Below are 20,225 nucleotides of genomic sequence, written 5' to 3'. Positions count from 1 at the left end.
ATTGCAGATGGTACAAGGTATTTAAGGGTTAAATTCCCGAAGGAGGTAAAATCACTCCCATACAGTGCAAAATTTGATACTCTAGAGGGATCACAATATTATACCGAATTATGCATAACCGTCAAGTGAAAACTTGTCGCTTGTGTATGGGTCCTGGACACGTGTTTAAAGACTGTCCTGATTTTAAATGCTATCAGTGTGAGGAGCAAGGACATTTCGCAAGGGATTGCGATGCAGTGAAATGCCTGGATTGCAGAAAGGTGATGGTAAGATGTGAGTGTTGGATGAAGGAAGAAAATGTTACACAAATCCCAGAGACTGTTGAGGAAGCAAGGCAAATGATGGATGAAACGGAGTTGGGAAAGATTTGTGAAGTTGAGAAAGTAATTGTTGAGAATACAGAGAATAATACGGGAAATCGAGATGAAATGAAAGATAATTCACTGGGAGGAGCAATGGCTGAAGGAATATGGACACCGTTGGACATATCACAAGGAACTTTAGAAGGAATGGAGGAGCAACAACTGGAAAATAAAGAAGAGGAAAGTAAAGACACAATGGATGAAAAGAAAGAAATCGAAAAAATTGACTTTAGAATGGACAGAAGAGAGACAATAAGAAGAAGGAGCATTAAGGTAATACCAAATTTAGAAGATTCTAAGAAAAAAAGACTTTTAAACAGCCCATATTATACATGAAATAGGGTCATATTTAGGTTGTAAGGGTCTCCAACAACAGTCTAATATGCATGCAAGGTCAAACAACACTTTGATGGTCTTGTAATCTGCATTTATTTTTACCTAATTATCCCAGCGACTCCCATATGAATCGTTCAGCGATTCATTTTTTCCCAAACCCCTCCTCAGCGCGAAGCTAATCTGCGCTGATTGGACCGATGACAGCCTGCTGCGATTGGTCGACGACACTGACAGGCTTCAGCGCGAGACAGAGTGAAATGCCCAGCTGCTAATCTACAATATAAAAGTAGTCACAGTGCATACACGCTTCATAGTGGATTTTGGCTGCCAGTGGGTGAATGTAAACACAGACGATGGACTAGAAAATACTGACGACTAACTATTTTATTGAGCAAAAAGTCCAAGAACTGGCGAGGAGATCTCCTAGCCTCCTAGTCACAGTCTTCTTGCTCTTTTCACACACACACACACACACACACATGCACACACACACAGGGCCTGCGCGTCCATAGAGGAGCGGCTGAATAGAGAGGGCGCGGCGCTCAGTTATATCCGCGAATACCCGTGCGTTACACACACACACACACACAGGGCCGGCGCGTCCATAGAGGAGCGGCTGAATTGAGGCGGCGCGGCGCACAGTTATATCCGCGAATACCTGTGCGTTACACACACGAGGAGACACACACACACACACACATTACTCCTACCCGAGGACACGACACACGCCTAGAGCGCTAGTTCAGCTTGCTGGGTGCAATTTAGACAGCTCCCTTGAATCTGAGCTGAAATATTTTGAAACTTGACCGTTGCATGTGTGTAAACAGCTGACGATCCGTAATCAAAGCGGCACGCGTCGCGTTTTCAACGTGGCTTTACACGCGATATGAGAATATAAAGAGTTTACCTGATACAGTACACGCGGTTACAAGTAACAAAACACAACTAAATACAGAATTTTCAAGCTAGAGTAAACGAGGCAACAGTTTTAATCGCACGTACTTACACTGGTGAAATGGGGGTAGAAACTGATTCATGATGCACTGGTCCATGTTCAGACAGTCTTCACTGATCCTTCCTTTAACAAACTGAAGAAGTCTTCTTTGTAAGCATATAGTTTTCAGAAGCACACAGAACTGCTCAAGGCTGGGCTATAATGCTGAGGTTTCCTCTTTAATTAGACTCAATAATATCCATCTGCACAGCGTGACTTCATTCGACCGGTGTCTGTCTGTGTGTGTGTGTGAGACTTTTTTTTCTGTTAGTGGGCGGGGCCGCAGGTTTCAAATCTCCCGAGTTTGCGCGCCCAACTACTTGTGTTTCGTAGCTGCGTCATCACGAAACACCTAATGACTCGTTATCAAGACGACTCGTTTGAAGCACTATGAGTCGACTCTTTTATAGATGAATCAATAGTTTTAAACACTGTACACTTACAGATTTAAGCCTTAGCTGGATATTTCACTTCACTTAGAGCTGTGTTACACATTACATGGAAGGGCATTTTCAAAAACCCATAATATGGGCTCTTTAAGAAAAGAACAAAATAAAAAAAATAATAAATGGGACAATAGATTTCAAGTGCTAATGGAGGAGGAGGAGGAGAAAGGGAATAGTTAAACATGTTTGATTTTAAGTATTTATGTTTTTTCTTTATTTTCTTTTTTAATTTTATGTTTTAAATGTGATATCATGGAACACTAGGGGTTTACAGAATAGGGAAAAATTTGAGAAGATGGGAATTTTATGTAAAAAACAGATATAATTGTGTTAAAAGAAACAAACTGGAAAAATCTAATCGTAAATACGTATAAAAAAGAATGGGATGGGAATTTTTATTTCAACAATGGTAAGGATAAGGTGGGAAGTGGCGTCGCCATTTTAACTAGAAGAGGGATAAGTGAAAAAGAACAAGTGATATATGATGATGAGGTGGGGAAAAGTATAGCACTGAAAATAGAAAAAGGGGAAAAAAATGTAATTATTTTCAACATCCATGCTCCAAATGAGGAGACAGAGAAGAAAATGTTTTTTAGTAAAATATATGACAAAATAAAACAATGGAAAAATGTTATTTTTTATTTGAGATTTTAATACAGTTTTTACAGAATTAGATTTGGCAAGTAACATGGTTTTTAGAAAAGATGAAGGGAGAGAAGAATTAAAAAAAAATGATGGAGGATTTTAAATTGAAGGATATTTGGAGGGAAAGAAATGAAACAAGAAGAGAATTTTTAAGACGACAGGTGGTGTAAACCGAAATTAAACAAAGCAGAATAGACTATATATTATGTATGGATAATCTGGAAGGGGTGATCAAGAATGTTTTTATGACTTTGTTGGTATTAGTGATCATTCATCGGTTCAGATGACAATAGATTATAGATTATATATATATATATATATATATATATATATATATATATATATATATATATATATATATATATTATATAGATTGTACAAAAGTTGAAAGAGGAAGAGGAATATGGATTTTAAATTCAGAGATTATAAGGATTATAGAAGAAAATAAAATGAGTAGTATGTATAAAGAAGAGAAAATAATCTGGTGGGATAATGTGAAGTGGGAGGTTAATGTCACCAACTCGGTCCCGATAAATCCCCTCATTGGCCAGCAGAGGTCGCTCTCCCCGGACTATTAACACTACATCCCCCAGAAGCCCCGTATCTGTCACTGATTGCGCTGCACCTGATTTGGATCACACACACACCCATATAAGCTGCTTGCATGCTCACTTCATTGCGAAGTCTTGTTTGCCCTGTCAACATTTCTGAGCGTTATTTCCTTGTACTCTGTTTGATCTCTCGTTGCCGACCCAGACTGCTCTAGACCTTGTTCTCCTCGCTGCCAGCCCCGACCTATGCCTGTTATACCGACCAACGAATGCTTGCCGCCTGCCTTCCTACTTATGCCTGTCATTCATGTGAGTGTCTTGAATATCACTTATTGGTGGTTTCTGTTTCACTTGTGCTTAATAAATACACTGCAAATGGATCCCTCTGCATCAGCCTCCACATTACAGAAGACTTCGCCAAACATGGATCCAGCAGCCATGCAAGCTTTAACCACGGAAATCACAGCACAAGCTCAAGTGCTCGCTACACATCAACAACAACTCTCCCACCTCACTCACCTTACCGAGGAGCTCGTAAAGGCTCTCCAAGGATTGAATATCACTTCGCCTGCACCATCCCCCGCCGTATCTCTCCCGACTAACCCACCACCAGGTACCGCATGCAATGTTGCCAGCCCACGTCTGGCACTTCCGGAAAAATTTAACGGCGATCCCACGAAGTGCAAAGGTTTTCTGATACAATGCAAGCTGTCTATCACTCAACAACCTCACCTGTTCACTGACGAGCATAGTAAGATTGCATTTGTATGTTCTCTACTCTCTGAAAAAGCCCTCGATTGGGCCACCGCCATCTGGCCCGATTCTGTTCCCACGTTCACCACATTCAAGGACTTTCTACAAAGATTTTGTGTGGTATTTGATCACCCAGAGGGAGGAAAACACGCTGGAGAGGAATTGTTAACTCTACAACAGGGTAATCAACCAGCATCTGAATTCGCTCTACATTTCCGCACTTTAGCGGCACAAACCGGGTGGACAGATGATCCCTTAAAAACCCTCTATAGGAAAGCTCTGAATTCTGAACTACAGACCGAACTGGCTTGTCGGGATGATGGAAAATCTCTAGATCAATTAATTGAATTATCCATTCGTCTGGACAATTTACTCCGCACACGGAAACCACTACAGGCATGTTCAGTCAATCACACACACAATATACCCACTTCACCCCATGTCATGAATGAGCCCATGCAGATCGGTCGTACTCAACTGTCCTCTGAAGAACGGGAGAGACGCTTTACACATAACCTCTGCCTATACTGTGGCAGACCTGGTCACGTAAAAGCCCAATGCCCCGTCAGACCACCTCAAAAGTTCTTGTCGGTGAGTTCAACTATTTTTTCAATCAACAATAAGAATTTTGAAATACCCATAACCTTGTACACTAACGAAATTCCCATTTATGACTCTGCTATGGTGGATTCTGGTGCAGCTGGTAATTTCATGGATCACAAGTTCGCTATAAGGAATGCTATACCACTAATCTTATGTAATTCTCCATTGGCAGTCACGGCGGTAGACGGACGCCCTCTAGGAGAGGGTACTGTACGTTACATCACCACCAAACTCTCTCTCAAGACGGGCTGGCTTCATAAAGAAACTATCAACTTCCACATCATCGATTCTCCTCAACACCCAATAATACTCGGACTACCCTGGCTTCAGGATCACAATCCCCGCATTTCATGGAAGGAGGGTGAGATAGAAAGATGGAGTGATGAATGTTTAAAAAAATGCTTGTCATCTGTGGTCCCAATCCAGTTAAATGCCATCTCAAGTTCTATCGACTCACTCACAACCCCAAATCTCCCTTCTATTTATTCCGATTTATCAGAAGCATTTAACAAACAGAAAGCCACAGAACTACCTCCCCACCGTGAGTATGATTGTTCCATTGAACTGTTACCTGGCACTGCGCCCCCTCGCGGGAGAATCTTCCCTCTGTCTCAAACAGAGACCGAAACCATGAGATCATACATTCAAGAAGAGTTGAAAAAAGGGTTCATACGTCCTTCCACATCACCAGCATCCGCCGGATTCTTTTTTGTGGGGAAGAAGGACGGTGGGTTACGCCCTTGTATTGACTACAGAGGTTTAAATGAAATCACAGTGAAGTATCGTTACCCACTACCTTTGGTTCCAACAGCTCTAGAACAATTACGGTCAGCCCAATACTTCACCAAGCTAGATCTACGTAACGCGTACAACCTCATTAGAATAAGGGGCGGAGACGAGTGGAAAACGGCGTTTTCTACAGCCAATGGGCACTATGAATATCTAGTGATGCCCTTCGGACTAGCAAATAGTCCTTCTGTATTCCAAGCCTTTGTCAACGAGATATTCAGAGATATGCTAAATCAATGGGTGATTGTCTACATTGATGATATCTTAATATATTCAGATTCACTAGAAGAACATACTAAACATGTAAGAGCAGTATTGGAGAAACTAATTGAGAATAAACTCTACGCCAAACTAGAGAAATGTGAATTCCACAAAACATCCATTTCATTCTTAGGATATGTGATCGGAACAGAGGGCGTGGCTATGGACGAGAGCAAGGTTAATGCGGTACTCAATTGGCCGAAACCAAAGACACTGAAAGAACTACAAAGATTCCTGGGATTTGCTAATTTTTACAGACGCTTCATTAGAAATTTTAGTACTGTAGCCGCACCTCTCACTACTCTCGTCAGAGGAGGACAGAAAAAAATTCACTGGAATAATGCAGCAGATCACGCTTTCACCAAGCTCAAGACACGTTTCTCCACAGCACCCATTCTCTGTCATCCTAATCCTAATTTACCCTTCATTGTAGAGATCGACGCATCCAACACAGGCATCGGGGCAATATTATCTCAGAGACAAGGAGACCCAGCCAAACTTCACCCATGTGCATTCTTTTCGCGCAAACTTAACTCGGCCGAATGCAATTATGATGTGGGGAATCGAGAGCTACTGGCTATGAAAGCTGCGATGGAGGAGTGGAGACACTGGTTGGAGGGAGCTAAACATAAATTCACTGTCATCACGGATCATAAGAATCTGGAATACATCCGCTCTGCAAAGAGACTCAACCCCCGTCAAGCTAGATGGGCATTATTCTTCACCCGCTTTGACTTTTCTGTCACGTACATTCCAGGCTCTAGAAATATTAAAGCGGATGCGTTATCACGTCTATGCGAGGAAAACCCAATGGAGGATAGGGATCAACCTATTCTACAGGAATCTCTCATCTTGGCTCCCATAACATGGGATGTAGAAACCGAAATTTCTCAGGCAGTAATGAATCAACAAACCCCTCGGGATTGCCCTGTAGGAAAGACTTTTGTTCCCCCTGTGATGCGAGAAAAATTAATTCAGCAAATACATTCCAATCCCAGCTCCGGTCATCCAGGTATAAACGGCACCCTTGATCTCATTCAGAACCGTTACTGGTGGTCCACTATGCGGAGCGACACCATAAAATTTATCAACAAATGTACTCTTTGTAATATGCACAAACATTCACATCATCGACCAGCAGGATTATTACAACCACTACCCATCCCACAACGACCCTGGTCTCACATAGCTATCGATTTCATCACAGATCTTCCACCCTCTCAAGGTAAAACCACTATTCTAACCATAATTGACAGATTCTCAAAAGCCTGCAGACTCATACCCATCGCCAAACTACCCACTGCTCTGGAGACAGCAGAACTAATTTGCAATCATGTATTTCGGTTCTATGGTATGCCAGAAGATATTGTCTCGGATCGGGGACCACAGTTCACATCCAGGGTATGGTCAGCATTCTTTAAAAGCCTTAACATCAACGTCAGTCTAACCTCCGGTTATCACCCACAGTCCAATGGCCAAACGGAACGTCTGAATCAAGAAATAACCCGTTTTCTACGTACATACTGTCAGCAGAATCAGGAGGATTGGAGCAGATTCCTTATATGGGCGGAATACGCACAAAATTCGATTAGGAAAACTGCTACGGGCATAACTCCATTTCAATGTACATTAGGTTTTCAACCACCACTATTTCCCTGGTCTGGAGAACCCACCGAACTTCCAGCCGTTAATGACTGGCTTCAACGCAGCGAGGACATGTGGAACTCTGCTCACACCCCACTTATCACGAGCCATACGACGCTTCAAGGAACAGGCCGATCGTCGGCGTCTCCAAAATCCAGAATACTCTCCAGGACAATGGGTCTGGTTATCTACCCGTGATCTTCGTCTCAGACTCCCATGCAAGAAACTCAGTCCCAGGTACGTGGGTCCATTCAGAATAGAAAGACAAATAACCCCTGTTTCCTATCGTCTTACCCTACCTAACCACTATCGTATTTCTCCCACTTTTCATGTATCCCTGTTAAAACCGGCTGCTGGTCCAACTGAGGTGGAGAGGGAGTTGGCAGTTGGTGAACAGGGACCAGCACCCATCATCATTGACAACGAGGAGGCGTATCAAGTTCACGACATTCTGAGATCCAGACGCCGGGGTGGAAACCTACAATATCTGGTTGACTGGGAGGGGTACGGTCCGGAAGAACGGTCCTGGATCAATAGAGCTGACATTCTTGATCCCAACTTATTGAGAGAATTTCACCAACGTCATCCGGAGATGCCGGCCCCTCGCCCACGTGGAAGACCCCGGCGCCGTTTGCCTCCTCGCGTCAGGAGCCGCTCGCAGGAAGGGGGTTCTGTCACCAACTCGGTCCCGATAAATCCCCTCATTGGCCAGCAGAGGTCGCTCTCCCCGGACTATTAACACTACATCCCCCAGAAGCCCCGTATCTGTCACTGATTGCGCTGCACCTGATTTGGATCACACACACACCCATATAAGCTGCTTGCATGCTCACTTCATTGCGAAGTCTTGTTTGCCCTGTCAACATTTCTGAGCGTTATTTCCTTGTACTCTGTTTGATCTCTCGTTGCCGACCCAGACTGCTCTAGACCTTGTTCTCCTCGCTGCCAGCCCCGACCTATGCCTGTTATACCGACCAACGAATGCTTGCCGCCTGCCTTCCTACTTATGCCTGTCATTCATGTGAGTGTCTTGAATATCACTTATTGGTGGTTTCTGTTTCACTTGTGCTTAATAAATACACTGCAAATGGATCCCTCTGCATCAGCCTCCACATTACAGTTAAAAAATGTTTAATAGAATATAGTAAATGTATGAAAAAATTGAAAAAACAAAAAGAAAATGAAATAAGAAAGAAGCTAGATAAAGAGTTAAGAAAAGGGACAGAGGGTGAGGGAAACGAAGATATTGAAGAAATTGTAAGGTTACAAGATAAGTTAAAAATAATAGAAGAAGAAAAATGCAAAGGTGCAATAATAAGAAGTAAAGCAAAATATGCAGTAGAAGGAGAAAGATCTACACAGTTCTTCTTTAATTTGGAAAGCAATAGGCAAAGAGCTGAATTAATAAAAGAGGTATTAAATAAAGAGGGGAAAGTAGAAACAGAAACTGAGGGGATTTTAAAAACAGTAAATTATTTTTATAGTGATATGTTCAAAAAACAAGGAACAAATGAAGAAGAGAAAGAATATTTTATAAAACAGATCAAATCCAAGGTAACCGAAGAAGACAAAAAATTTTGTGATGAAGAAATTCAAAAAGAAAAAATAGAGGAGGTTATTAAGCAATTAATGCCAAGAAAAAGTCCAGGTGTAGATGGCATAACAAATGAATTTTATAAAGAATTGAAAGATATTTTAGTACCGATTTTAAAAGAGATCTATGAAGAGGTTTTTATTAAAGAATTATTGAGTGAAAAGATGAGAATAGGAATGATAAAAATGATATACTAAGGAAAAGGGGACAAAAAAGATCTAAAGAATTTTAGACCAATAACAATGTTAAATACAGATATGAAGAGTTTAGCAAAAGTTTTAGCAAATAGGTTAAAATATTTTTACCCAAGATAATTAAAACGACACAGGCTTATGGGGTGCAAGGAAAAAACATAACAGATGTGGTGAAAAGTATAAGGGATACAATAGACTATATGAAAGAAAAAAATAAGTTTTTTTTTAATAGGTTTAGATCTAGAGAAAGCTTTTGACAGGGTAGAGCATGATTTTTTATTTGCAGTTCTTAAAGAGTTTGGATTTGGGGAAAATTTTAGGAAATGGATTCAGATTTTTTATACAGATATTTTAACATGTATAAAATGTAATGGCTTTTAACAGAATGTCTTCAACCAAAAAGATCAGTAAGGCAGGGATTCTCATTGTCTGCTTTATTAAACACGCTGGTAGCTGAACAACTGGGATTGGCAATAAAATCAGATAGAAGCATTAAAGGGATACAAATAGAACAAAAAGACAACAGAGAAGCTGTGTATCAATACGCGGATGATACTACATTGTTGGTTGAAGATATTCAGAGTATTAAAGGCGCGATGGAGATTTTAGAGCGATATTGTAAAGCATCAGGAGCTAAGGTTAATGTTGGAAAAAGTATATGCATGAGGGTGGGAAGCAGTGGTGTAGTCGGGGCTATACGCACGTATACTCAGTATGCCTACTCTTTTCCACTAGCTCCTTGGGTATTACGACTTCTGAGTATCAATTATTGTGTATACCCTCAGTATACTCACTTGTTTTGCTGATTAGACTTCCCTAATTTACGTGTATTCGCATCCCATAACTGGGATCATATTTTGCGCCATTCCCTGCCCCTGACGACCACAGCAGCTGTGAGAAAATTTTGTGAGTTTTTCAAAGTCTGAATGATGTCTCGCTGAAACGTTCAGGTAAAATAATAAAATAGCATGGGCGGGTTGGGTGGGTAATAGTACACCACCTTTTTTTATAGGACTACACCACTGTTGGGAAGAGTAGAAGAAATAACACAACACATACCCTTTAAAGAAGAAAAGCAACATACAAACATTTTGGCAATTTGGGTGGGGATGGATTCTAATAAAGCAGATAATTTAAATTGGGAGGGAGTTTTAAATGGAATTGAGAAAAGACTTAGATTTTTGGAAAGCGCGAAATTTGACGTTAAAAGAGAAAGTATTAATCTTAAATGCTTTAATGTTGACAAAGGTCTGGTATGTGTTAAGTGTAACTGCATTTCCTGAAGTATACTATAAAAAATTAAAGAGCCCATATTATGGGTTTTTGAAAATGCCCTTCCATGTAGTGTGTAACACAGCTCTAAGTGAAGTGAAATATCCAGCTAAGGCTTAAATCTGTAAGTGTACAGTGTTTAAAACTCTTGATTCATCTATAAAAGAGTCGACTCATAGTGCTTCAAACGAGTCGTCTTGATAACGAGTCATTAGGTGTTTCGCGATGACGCAGCCACGAAACACAAGCCTCGCCAGTAGTTACGCGCGCAAACCAGGGAGATTTGAAACCTGCGGCCCCGCCCACTAACACAGAAAAAACACTAGACACACACACACAGACGCCGCCAGTCGAATGAAGTCACGCTGTGCTCAGATGGATAATATTGACAGTCTCTACCCAAAGATGAGTTGTGAACTGTGAAGAGTCAGTGGTTGAGGTTTATTCACTAGTGTAAGTAAGTGCGATTAAAATTGTTGCCTCTTTTAACTTGCAAATTATGTATTTATTGTGTTTTGTTACTTGTTAACCTGGTACAGTACACGCGGTTACTCTTTATATTCTCTTATCACATGTAAGCCACGTTAAAAACGTGACGCGTGCCGCTTTGTTTACGGATTTAACGTTAAATGCTTTTGTGAGCTCGCGTTCCACTGCCGTTTGTCGTTGCTATGGCGATCGATCGTAAGCTAGGAGACAGGAGACTCGTGTCACTTTCCCTAGTTCTTCTGAGGAGCGTTGTGTGTGTGTGTGTGTGAGAGAGAGAGAGAGAGAGACTCGCGTCGCTTTCCCTAGTTCTTCTGAGGAGCGTTGTGTGTGTGTGTGTGTGTGTGTGTGTGTGTGTGTGTGAGAGAGAGAGAGAGAGAGAGAGAGAGAGAGAGAGAGAGAGAGAGAGAGAGACTCGCGTCGCTTTCCCTAGTTCTTCTGAGGAGCGTTGTGTGTGTGTGAGAGAGAGAGAGAGAGAGAGAGACTCGCGTCGCTTTCCCTAGTTCTTCTGAGGAGCGTTGTGTGTGTGTGTGTGAGAGAGAGAGAGGGAGAGGGAGAGAGAGAGACTCGCGTCGATCTCCCCAGTTCTTCTGAGGAGGGTTGTGTGTGTGTGTGTGTGAAAAAAGCCTTACACTATGAAGCGTGTGTGCACTGTTACTACTTTTATATAGTTGATTACCAGCTGGGCATTTCACTCTGTCTCGTGCTGAAGCCTGTCACTGTCGACCAATCGCAGCAGGCTGTCATCGGTCCAATCAGCACAGATTAGCTTTGCGCTGAGGAGGGGGTTGGGAACAAATGAATCGCTGAACGATTCATATGGGAGTCGCTGGTATAATTAGGTAAAAATAAATGCAGATTATAAGACTATCAAAGTGTTTTATGACCTTGCATGCATATTAGACTGTTGTTGGAGACCCTTACAACCTAAATATGACCCTATTTCATGTATAATATGGGCTCTTTAAGGATGTAGTTTTAAAGTTTTTGTGGGGAAATGGAAGAGCCAAAATTGCTTATAATACTTTGATTGTGGAGGTAAAAGAAGGAGGTCTGGGACTTTTAGATAGCTTTTTAAAAATGAAAACATTAAGAATTAAGATTATTCAAAGGTTTTTGGAAGGGAAAATGGATGTGATTTGGAAAAGTGTGTTTGACTATTATTTGAAGAAATGTGGACATTTTAATATGGGATGTAATGTTTTATGGATGAAAATGAAAAAATGGATGACAGCAGGTCTGCCAACATTTTATGTTGAGGTCTTAGAATCATTGGCAGAATTTTTAGAATATGTGTTGATTATACCAAAAGGAAGGGCTCAGATTCTAGAACAACCACTTTTTCTGAATCCAAATATTTTAAGAGAAGGAAAAAAAATATGTTTTAAGGAAAGGTGGGATGGAAGACAAGTTAAAGATGTATTATATGAAGTGATAAAAGGATTTGTACCATTACAAGTAATTGTAGATGCTGTGGAGGATGGTTATAAAAGAGTTGTTAAAACAAAACTACAAAGACAATATCCTGATTTGAAAAAAGCAATACCAGAAGATTGGATTGAAATAATTGAAAAAAAAATGAGTTGCGGCATAAGGAAGAATTACCAGAGGTCTATTTTAAGAAAAAAAATGGAGAAAAGATCAATATGAGCTTATGTACAGTTAAGAGTTTTTATGTTGTTTTTAGATCAAAGGCTTTTATAAGACCTATAGCATTCAACTACTGGAAGGAAAGATATGAGGATTTAAATGAAAAAGAAATATGGGGAAATGTCAGAATGAAATATATGGAACCAATTTTAGAAAATTGTAATTATTTATTGAGACATAATTGCATATTAACAGAAATGAGATTGTGTAAAATGGGAATTGAACAAGATATAATATGCAAGGTGTTTAGGAAGGAAGGGGAAGGTTTATTACATTTGTTCTTCTATTGTGAAAAGTTGGAGGAATTATGGAAAAATTTAAGAAAATTGCTAAATCGTTAATAGGGGACAAATATGTGGATGAACAAAAGAACTGGGAAAAAAAACATTTATTTGGTCAAAATGAATGTGGTATGTATGCTTTTAATCTATGTATAACAATTGCTAAGTGTGTGATATGGATAAGGAGAAATATGGCTAAACATGATGGGAAGAGAGTGGATATATGGCGTATGTTTAAAAACAGAATGGATATGGCTGTAAAATTGATATTCAACTATCTTATAGTACAAGAAAAGGAGGATGTATTTATAGAAATGATGGTAAAAGGGAACGTAATGGTTGAATACAAGGACAACATTTTAAGTTGGTTATGGGAAAAATATGAAGTCTAATAATGAGTGTTGTAAGTATCATGTGATTTTTATGTGATGTAATCATTTCTTTGTAAAAATGTAAATTTTTGAGTTTAATAAAAAATAAAGCAATGCCTGATCTCATCTGAACTCGGAAGCAAAGCAGGATGGGAGACCGCCTGGGAATACCAGGTGCTGTAAGCTTTTTGAACTCCTTCATTTGGCAGCTAATACACTTCCCCGTGTCACAGCACTGCTGCTGGTGTCTTTTCTCGCATTCATTTTATTTGGGAGGGGTGGGACCAAAAAAAAAACACAGGTAAACAGTTGAGGGGACAAGGGCCTTGTTTCTTTCGGTGCTGTTTCAATGCAAGCTAAGCTGTGCTCGGCTCCTGGTGCTGCGCCTGTTTTTAAATAGCCAACTCTTGACAGCTGCTCTTGCTTGCAGCCATACCACCCTGGCAATGCCTGATCTCATCTGAACCCGCAAGCAAAGCAGGGTTGGGCCTGGTTAGTACTTGGATGGGAGACCGCCTGGGAATACCAGGTTATGTAAGCTTTTTGAATTTCTTCATTTGGCAGCTAATACACTTCCTAAAATAAAAAAAAAATAAAAAAATAAAAAAACCTGAATTCCTCACTGATCTCTGGAACCAGCTAAGTCATTGTACCCACTTCCCCTGATTCCATTCAGGGGAAAGTGAGTACACTGACTAAGCTGGTTTAACCTAGCAAGAGCTGTTGGTGCCCTAGAGCAGGAACAGAAAAAAAAAAAACATAAACAGGTAAACTATTGAGGGGTCAAGGGTGTTGTTTCTGTTGGTGCTGTGTAAAGGCAAGCTGAGCTGCGCTCGGCTCCTGGTGCTGCGCCTATTTTTAAATAGCCAACTCTTGACGGCTGCTCTCGCTTACGGCCATACCACCCTGACAATGCCTGATCTCATCTGAACTCGGAAGCAAAGCAGGGTTGGCCTGGTAGGGACTTTTTCAACAAGTAGGCTTGGTTTACGGTTGGTGTAGCTGTAGTAGACGTTTATAAAAATCAGCAGATGGGGCAGCCTTTGAAACCAGGGGAGCACCCCACGGGCTCTGTGCTGGCAGCCCCTTAAACTCGATTCACTCCGGAGTGGAACTGAACAGCTCCAGCTGGAGCGAAAGGCAACGGCAGTCTTGGCACAAGAGGGCCAGTCTTGGCACAAACTTCAGTTCTTTCTGATCGTGCACACTTCACTGCCTCTCTTGCACAAGTACCACTCATACATTTCCGCACGCTCTCATACACAGTCTCATGGTCTCGCTGGAGGCGACTGCAGTGCACTGACTGACAGTACAGCAAAAAGACCAAAGAAAGCCAGGGGCAAGTTTCAGCTGGCCCTTCCCTGATGGTCTAGTGGTCAGGATTCGGCGCTCTAGCGACTAGTTCTAGTTCTAGCGACTAAAATGTAATCGAACTGCACAGGCATGAAAGCAGCTCTGAGCGCAAAAGATCTCCTTCGAGCCGGAGTCGAACCAGCGACCTAAGGATTGCCAACATCCAACCTACAGTCCTCCGCTCTACCAACTGAGCTATCGAAGGCTTACAACAGTCGAGCACAAGCCCATGCCCTTAAGGTTGCTGCAGGCCAAAAAGGGCAGAAGCAAAAACGCTCAAGCCTTCCCATACCGGGAGTCGAACCCGGCCGCCTGGGTGAAAACCAGGAATCCTGACTGCTAGACCATATGGGAGCTGCCACTTGTGAGGGCCAGTCTTGGCACAAACTTCAGTTCTTTCTGATCGTGCACACTTCACTGCCTCTCTTGCACAAGTACCACTCATACATTTACGCACGCTCTCATACACAGTCTCATGGTTTCCGTAAGCTAGAATCCTCTGATGCATAGTCATTAGCGTTATCCTTTGTGCCACTGGCACTCTGTTCAGTACCTTGTTAGCACATTGTTTGAAACAAGGACAAGGCTCTGTCAACCCGGGCCGCCTGGGTGAATACCAAGAATCCTGACCGTTAGACCATATGGGAGCTGCCACTTGTGAGGGCCAGTCTTGGCACAAACTTCAGTTCTTTCTGATCGTGCACACTTCACTGCCTCTCTTGCACAAGTACCACTCATACATTTACGCACGCTCTCATACACAGTCTCATGGTTTCCGTAAGCTAGAATCCTCTGATGCATAGTCATTAGCGTTATCCTTTGTGCCACTGGCACTCTGTTCAGCACCTTGTTAGCACATTGTTTGAAACAAGGACAAGGCTCTGTCAACCTGGAGTTCCGTCACCACACATTCTGCTTTGTTTTTATTGCAAGAGGTTGTGTGGATGGGATGCTCTTACAGGATTCCTGACAGTCCCTCCATAGAAGACCTGAGATCCAGGGTCGGAGACTCTCTCCTCTCCAAAAGGAGGTTAAAAGCCATAGTTTCTTTTATGCATGTTTTATCAGAGCACTTAGGTATTGCTGCAGCTTAGAGACTTACAAGTGGAAGAGATTACGCTGCAAGTTGGCTGGGTGACTTCTAAGTGGTAGGGACATTTGCAAAAAGTAGGCTTGGTTTACGGTTGGTGTAGCTGTAGTAGACGTTAATAAAAATCAGCAGTTGGGGCAGCCTTTGAAACCAGGGGAGCACCCCACGGGCTCTGTGCTGGCAGCCCCAGAAACTCGATTCACTCCAGAGTGGAACTGAAAAAGCTCCAGCGGGGGGGAAAGGCGACTGCAGTGCACTGACTGACAGTACAGCAAAAAGACCAAAGAAAGCCAGGGGCAAGTTTCAGCTGGCCCTTCCCTGATGGTCTAGTGGTCAGGATTCGGCGCTCTCACCGCCGCGGCCCGGGTTCGATTCCCGGTCAGGGAACTTCCTTTTCACCTCTATGGTGAACTTTGAGTTCTAGCGACTAAAATATAATCGAACTGCACAGGCATGAAAGCAGCTCTGAGAGCAAAAGATCTCCTTCAAGCCGGAGTCGAACCAGCGACCTAAGGATTGCCAACATCCAACCTACAGTTCTCCGCTCTATCAACTGAGCTATCGAAGGCTTACGACAGTTGAGCACAAGCCCATCCCCTTAAGGTTGCTGCAGGCCAAAAAGGGCAGAAGCAAAAACACTCAAGCCTTCCCATACCGGGAGTCGAACCCGGGCCGCCTGGGTGAAAACCAGGAATCCTGACTGCTAGACCATATGGGAGCTGCCACTTGTGAGGGCCAGTCTTGGCACAAACTTCAGTTCTTTCTGATCGTGTACACTTCACTGCCTCTCTTGCACAAGTACCACTCATACATTTACGCACGCTCTCATACACAGTCTCATGGTTTCCGTAAGCTAAAATCCTCTGATGCATAGTCATTAGCGTTATCCTTTGTGCCACTGGCACTCTGTTCAGCACCTTGTTAGCACATTGTTTGAAACAAGGACAAGGCTCTGTCAACCTGGAGTTCCGTCACCACACATTCTGCTTTGTTTTTATTGCAAGAGGTTGTGTGGATGGGATGCTCTTACAGGATTCCTGACAGTCCCTCCATAGAAGACCTGAGATCCAGGGTCGGAGACTCTCTCCTCTCCAAAAGGAGGTTAAAAGCCATAGTTTCTTTTATGCATGTTTTATCAGAGCACTTAGGTATTGCTGCAGCTTAGAGACTTACAAGTGGAAGAGATTACGCTGCAAGTTGGCTGGGTGACTTCTAAGTGGTAGGGACATTTGCAACAAGTAGGCTTGGTTTACGGTTGGTGTAGCTGTAGTAGACGTTAATAAAAATCAGCAGTTGGGGCAGCCTTTGAAACCAGGGGAGCACCCCACGGGCTCTGTGCTGGCAGCCCCAGAAACTCGATTCACTCCAGAGTGGAACTGAAAAAGCTCCAGCGGGGGGGAAAGGCGACTGCAGTGCACTGACTGACAGTACAGCAAAAAGACCAAAGAAAGCCAGGGGCAAGTTTCAGCTGGCCCTTCCCTTATGGTCTAGTGGTCAGGATTCGGCGCTCTCACTGCTGCGGCCCGGGTTCGATTCCCGGTCAGGGAACTTCCTTTTCACCTCTATGGTGAACTTTGAGTTCTAGCGACTAAAATATAATCGAACTGCACAGGCATGAAAGCAGCTCTGAGCGCAAAAGATCTCCTTCGAGCCGGAGTCGAACCAGCGACCTAAGGATTGCCAACATCCAACCTACAGTCCTCCGCTCTACCAAGTGAGCTATCGAAGGCTTACGACAGTTGAGCACAAGCCCATCCCCTTAAGGTTGCTGCAGGCCAAAAAGGGCAGAAGCAAAAACACTCAAACCTTCCCATACCGGGAGTCGAACCCGGGCCGCCTGGGTGAAAACCAGGAATCCTGACCGCTAGACCATATGGGAGCTGCCACTTGTGAGGGCCAGTCTTGGCACAAACTTCAGTTCTTTCTGATCGTGCACACTTCACTGCCTCTCTTGCACTAGTACCACTCATACATTTACACACGCTCTCATACACAGTCTCATGGTTTCTGTAAGCTAGAATCCTCTGATGCATAGTCATTAGCGTTATCCTTTGTGCCACTGGCACTCTGTTCAGCACCTTGTTAGCACATTGTTTGAAACAAGGACAAGGCTCTGTCAACCTGGAGTTCCGTCACCACACATTCTGCTTTGTTTTTATTGCAAGAGGTTGTGTGGATGGGATGCTCTTACAGGATTCCTGACAGTCCCTCCATAGAACACCTGAGAACCAGGGTCGGAGACTCTCTCCTCTCCAAAAGGAGGTTAAAAGCCATAGTTTCTTTTATGCATGTTTTATCAGAGCACTTAGGTATTGCTGCAGCTTAGAGACTTACAAGTGGAAGAGATTACGCTGCAAGTTGGCTGGGTGACTTCTAAGTGGTAGGGACATTTGCAACAAGTAGGCCTGGTTTACGGTTGGTGTAGCTGTAGTAGACGTTAATAAAAATCAGCAGTTGGGGCAGCCTTTGAAACCAGGGGAGCACCCCACGGGCTCTGTGCTGGCAGCCCCAGAAACTCGATTCACTCCAGAGTGGAACTGAAAAAGCTCCAGCGGGGGGGAAAGGCGACTGCAGTGCACTGACTCACAGTACAGCAAAAAGTCCAAAGAAAGCCAGGGGCAAGTTTCTGCTGGCCCTTCTCTGGTGGTCTAGTGGTCAGGATTCGGCGCTCTCACTGCCGCGGCCCGGGTTCGATTCCCGGTCAGGGAACTTCCTTTTCACCTCTATGGTGAACTTTGAGTTCTAGCGACTAAAATATAATCGAACTGCACAGGCATGAAAGCAGCTCTGAGCGCAAAAGATCTCCTTAGAGCCGGAGTCGAACCAGCGACCTAAGGATTGCCAACATCCAACCTACAGTCCTCCACTCAACCAACTGAGCTATCGAAGGCTTACGACAGTCGAGCACAAGCCCATCCCCTTAAGGTTGCTGCAGGCCAAAAAGGGCAGAAGCAAAAACACTCAAGCCTTCCCATACCAGGAGTCGAACCCAGGCCGCCTGGGTGAAAACCAGGAATCCTGACCGCTAGACCATATGGGAGCTATCACTTGTGAGGGCCAGTCTTTGCACAAACTTCAGTTCTTTCTGATCTCATACACAGTCTCATGGTTTCCTTAAGCTAGAATTCCATAGTTTCTTTTATGGGTGTTTTATCAGAGCACTTAGGTATTGCTGCAGCTCAGAGACTTACAAGTGGAAAAGATTACGCTGCAAGTTGGCTGGGTGACTTCAAAGTGGTAGGGACTTTTGCAACAAGTAGGCTGGGATTACGGTTGGTGTAGCTGTAGTAGACATTAATAAAAATCAGCAGTTGGGACAGCCTTTGAAACCAGGGGAGCACCCCACGGGCTCTGTGCTGGCGGCCCCAGAAACTCGATTCACTCCAGAGTGGAACTGAACAGCTCCAGCGGGGGGAAAGGCGACCGCAGTGCACTGACTGACAGCAAACAAGAAGACCAAAGTGAGCCAGCCAGGAGTCGAACCTAGAATTTTCTGATCCACAGTCAGACTCGTTATCCATTGCGCCACTGGCCCTGTCTGATTAGTTTGTCATCGTTAGCTTGTTGCTTGTAATAAGGACACGGCTCTGTCAACACGGAGTTTATTCAACACATTCTGTGCTTTGTTATTATGGCAAGTTGTGGTGTCGATTGGATGCTCTCACAGAGCATGGGACAGTCCCTCCCTAGAAGAACTGTGATCCATGGTCTGAGACTTTCTCCTCGCCAGGAGGAGGTTACAAGCATTAGATTTATTTCTGACAGAGCAGCTGCAGCATACTAGCGTGGAGGCCCACAGCTAGGCTTGAGGGCAAAATTCTGCCAGCCTTCCCTGGTGGTCTAGTGGTTAGGATTCGGCGCTCTCACCACCGTGGCCCGGGTTCGAGTCCCGGTCAGGGAACTTCCTTTTCACCTCTATGGTGAACTTTGAGCTCTAGCTACATGGATATGTTCGAACTGCACAGGCATGAAAGCAGCTCTGAGCGCAAAAGATCTCCTTCGAGCCGGAGTCGAACCAGCGACCTAAGGATTGCCAACATCCCACCTACAGTCCTCCGCTCTACCAACTGAGCTATCGAAGTCTTACGAGGGTTTTCCACAAGCCCACCCTCTTAGGGTTGCTGCAGTCTGACTGCTGGCCAAAAAGGGCAGAAGCAAAAACGCTCAAGCCTTCCTATACCAGGAGTCCAAGCCGGGCCGCTGGGTGAAAACCAGGAATCCTGACCGCTAGACCATATGGGAGCTATCACTTGTGAGGGCCAGTCTTTGCACAAACTTCAGTTCTTTCTGATCTCATACACAGTCTCATGGTTTCCGTAAGCTAGAATCCCATAGTTTCTTTTATGCATATTTTATCAGAGCACTTAGGTATTGCTGCAGCTCAGAGACTTACAAGTGGAAGAGATTACGCTGCAAGTTGGCTGGGTGACTTCAAAGTGGTAGGGACTTTTGCAACAAGTAGGCTGGGATTACGGTTGGTGTAGCTGTAGTAGACGTTAATAAAAATCAGCAGTTGGGACAGCCTTTGAAACCAGGGGAGCACCCCACGG

At 43.5% G+C, this 20,225-nt stretch overlaps 12 non-coding genes and 1 pseudogene across 12 annotated transcripts; 5 read left to right on the top strand and 8 right to left on the bottom strand.

Moving 5' to 3' along the window:
• The first annotated feature begins 13,654 nt into the window (after positions 1–13,654).
• On the top strand, positions 13,655–13,773 carry LOC130224060 (5S ribosomal RNA; annotated as a pseudogene).
• Positions 13,774–14,703: 930 nt separating this feature from the next.
• trnay-gua (transfer RNA tyrosine (anticodon GUA)) lies at positions 14,704–14,790 on the bottom strand. The gene is given in 2 exon segments: positions 14,704–14,739; positions 14,754–14,790. It is a non-coding gene; the product is annotated as a tRNA-Tyr (tRNA).
• Positions 14,791–15,990: 1,200 nt separating this feature from the next.
• trnae-cuc (transfer RNA glutamic acid (anticodon CUC)) lies at positions 15,991–16,062 on the top strand. The gene has a single exon. It is a non-coding gene; the product is annotated as a tRNA-Glu (tRNA).
• Positions 16,063–16,156: 94 nt separating this feature from the next.
• On the bottom strand, positions 16,157–16,243 carry trnay-gua (transfer RNA tyrosine (anticodon GUA)). Its single transcript is given in 2 exon segments — positions 16,157–16,192; positions 16,207–16,243. It is a non-coding gene; the product is annotated as a tRNA-Tyr (tRNA).
• A 78-nt stretch (positions 16,244–16,321) lies between these two features.
• trnae-uuc (transfer RNA glutamic acid (anticodon UUC)) lies at positions 16,322–16,393 on the bottom strand. The gene has a single exon. It is a non-coding gene; the product is annotated as a tRNA-Glu (tRNA).
• Positions 16,394–17,151: 758 nt separating this feature from the next.
• On the top strand, positions 17,152–17,223 carry trnae-cuc (transfer RNA glutamic acid (anticodon CUC)). Its single transcript has one exon. It is a non-coding gene; the product is annotated as a tRNA-Glu (tRNA).
• Positions 17,224–17,317: 94 nt separating this feature from the next.
• trnay-gua (transfer RNA tyrosine (anticodon GUA)) lies at positions 17,318–17,404 on the bottom strand. Its single transcript is given in 2 exon segments — positions 17,318–17,353; positions 17,368–17,404. It is a non-coding gene; the product is annotated as a tRNA-Tyr (tRNA).
• Positions 17,405–17,482: 78 nt separating this feature from the next.
• On the bottom strand, positions 17,483–17,554 carry trnae-uuc (transfer RNA glutamic acid (anticodon UUC)). The gene has a single exon. It is a non-coding gene; the product is annotated as a tRNA-Glu (tRNA).
• A 758-nt stretch (positions 17,555–18,312) lies between these two features.
• On the top strand, positions 18,313–18,384 carry trnae-cuc (transfer RNA glutamic acid (anticodon CUC)). The gene has a single exon. It is a non-coding gene; the product is annotated as a tRNA-Glu (tRNA).
• A 94-nt stretch (positions 18,385–18,478) lies between these two features.
• On the bottom strand, positions 18,479–18,565 carry trnay-gua (transfer RNA tyrosine (anticodon GUA)). The gene is given in 2 exon segments: positions 18,479–18,514; positions 18,529–18,565. It is a non-coding gene; the product is annotated as a tRNA-Tyr (tRNA).
• A 78-nt stretch (positions 18,566–18,643) lies between these two features.
• trnae-uuc (transfer RNA glutamic acid (anticodon UUC)) lies at positions 18,644–18,715 on the bottom strand. Its single transcript has one exon. It is a non-coding gene; the product is annotated as a tRNA-Glu (tRNA).
• A 789-nt stretch (positions 18,716–19,504) lies between these two features.
• Positions 19,505–19,576, top strand: trnae-cuc (transfer RNA glutamic acid (anticodon CUC)). Its single transcript has one exon. It is a non-coding gene; the product is annotated as a tRNA-Glu (tRNA).
• Positions 19,577–19,670: 94 nt separating this feature from the next.
• On the bottom strand, positions 19,671–19,757 carry trnay-gua (transfer RNA tyrosine (anticodon GUA)). The gene is given in 2 exon segments: positions 19,671–19,706; positions 19,721–19,757. It is a non-coding gene; the product is annotated as a tRNA-Tyr (tRNA).
• Between the last annotated feature and the right edge of the window lie 468 nt (positions 19,758–20,225).

The sequence above is a fragment of the Danio aesculapii genome, chromosome 4, assembly GCF_903798145.1.
Source record: "Danio aesculapii chromosome 4, fDanAes4.1, whole genome shotgun sequence".
Lineage (NCBI taxonomy): Eukaryota > Metazoa > Chordata > Actinopteri > Cypriniformes > Danionidae > Danio > Danio aesculapii.
The sequence above is the reverse complement of the archived record's forward strand: the minus strand, read 5'-3'. Positions and strand labels throughout refer to the sequence as shown.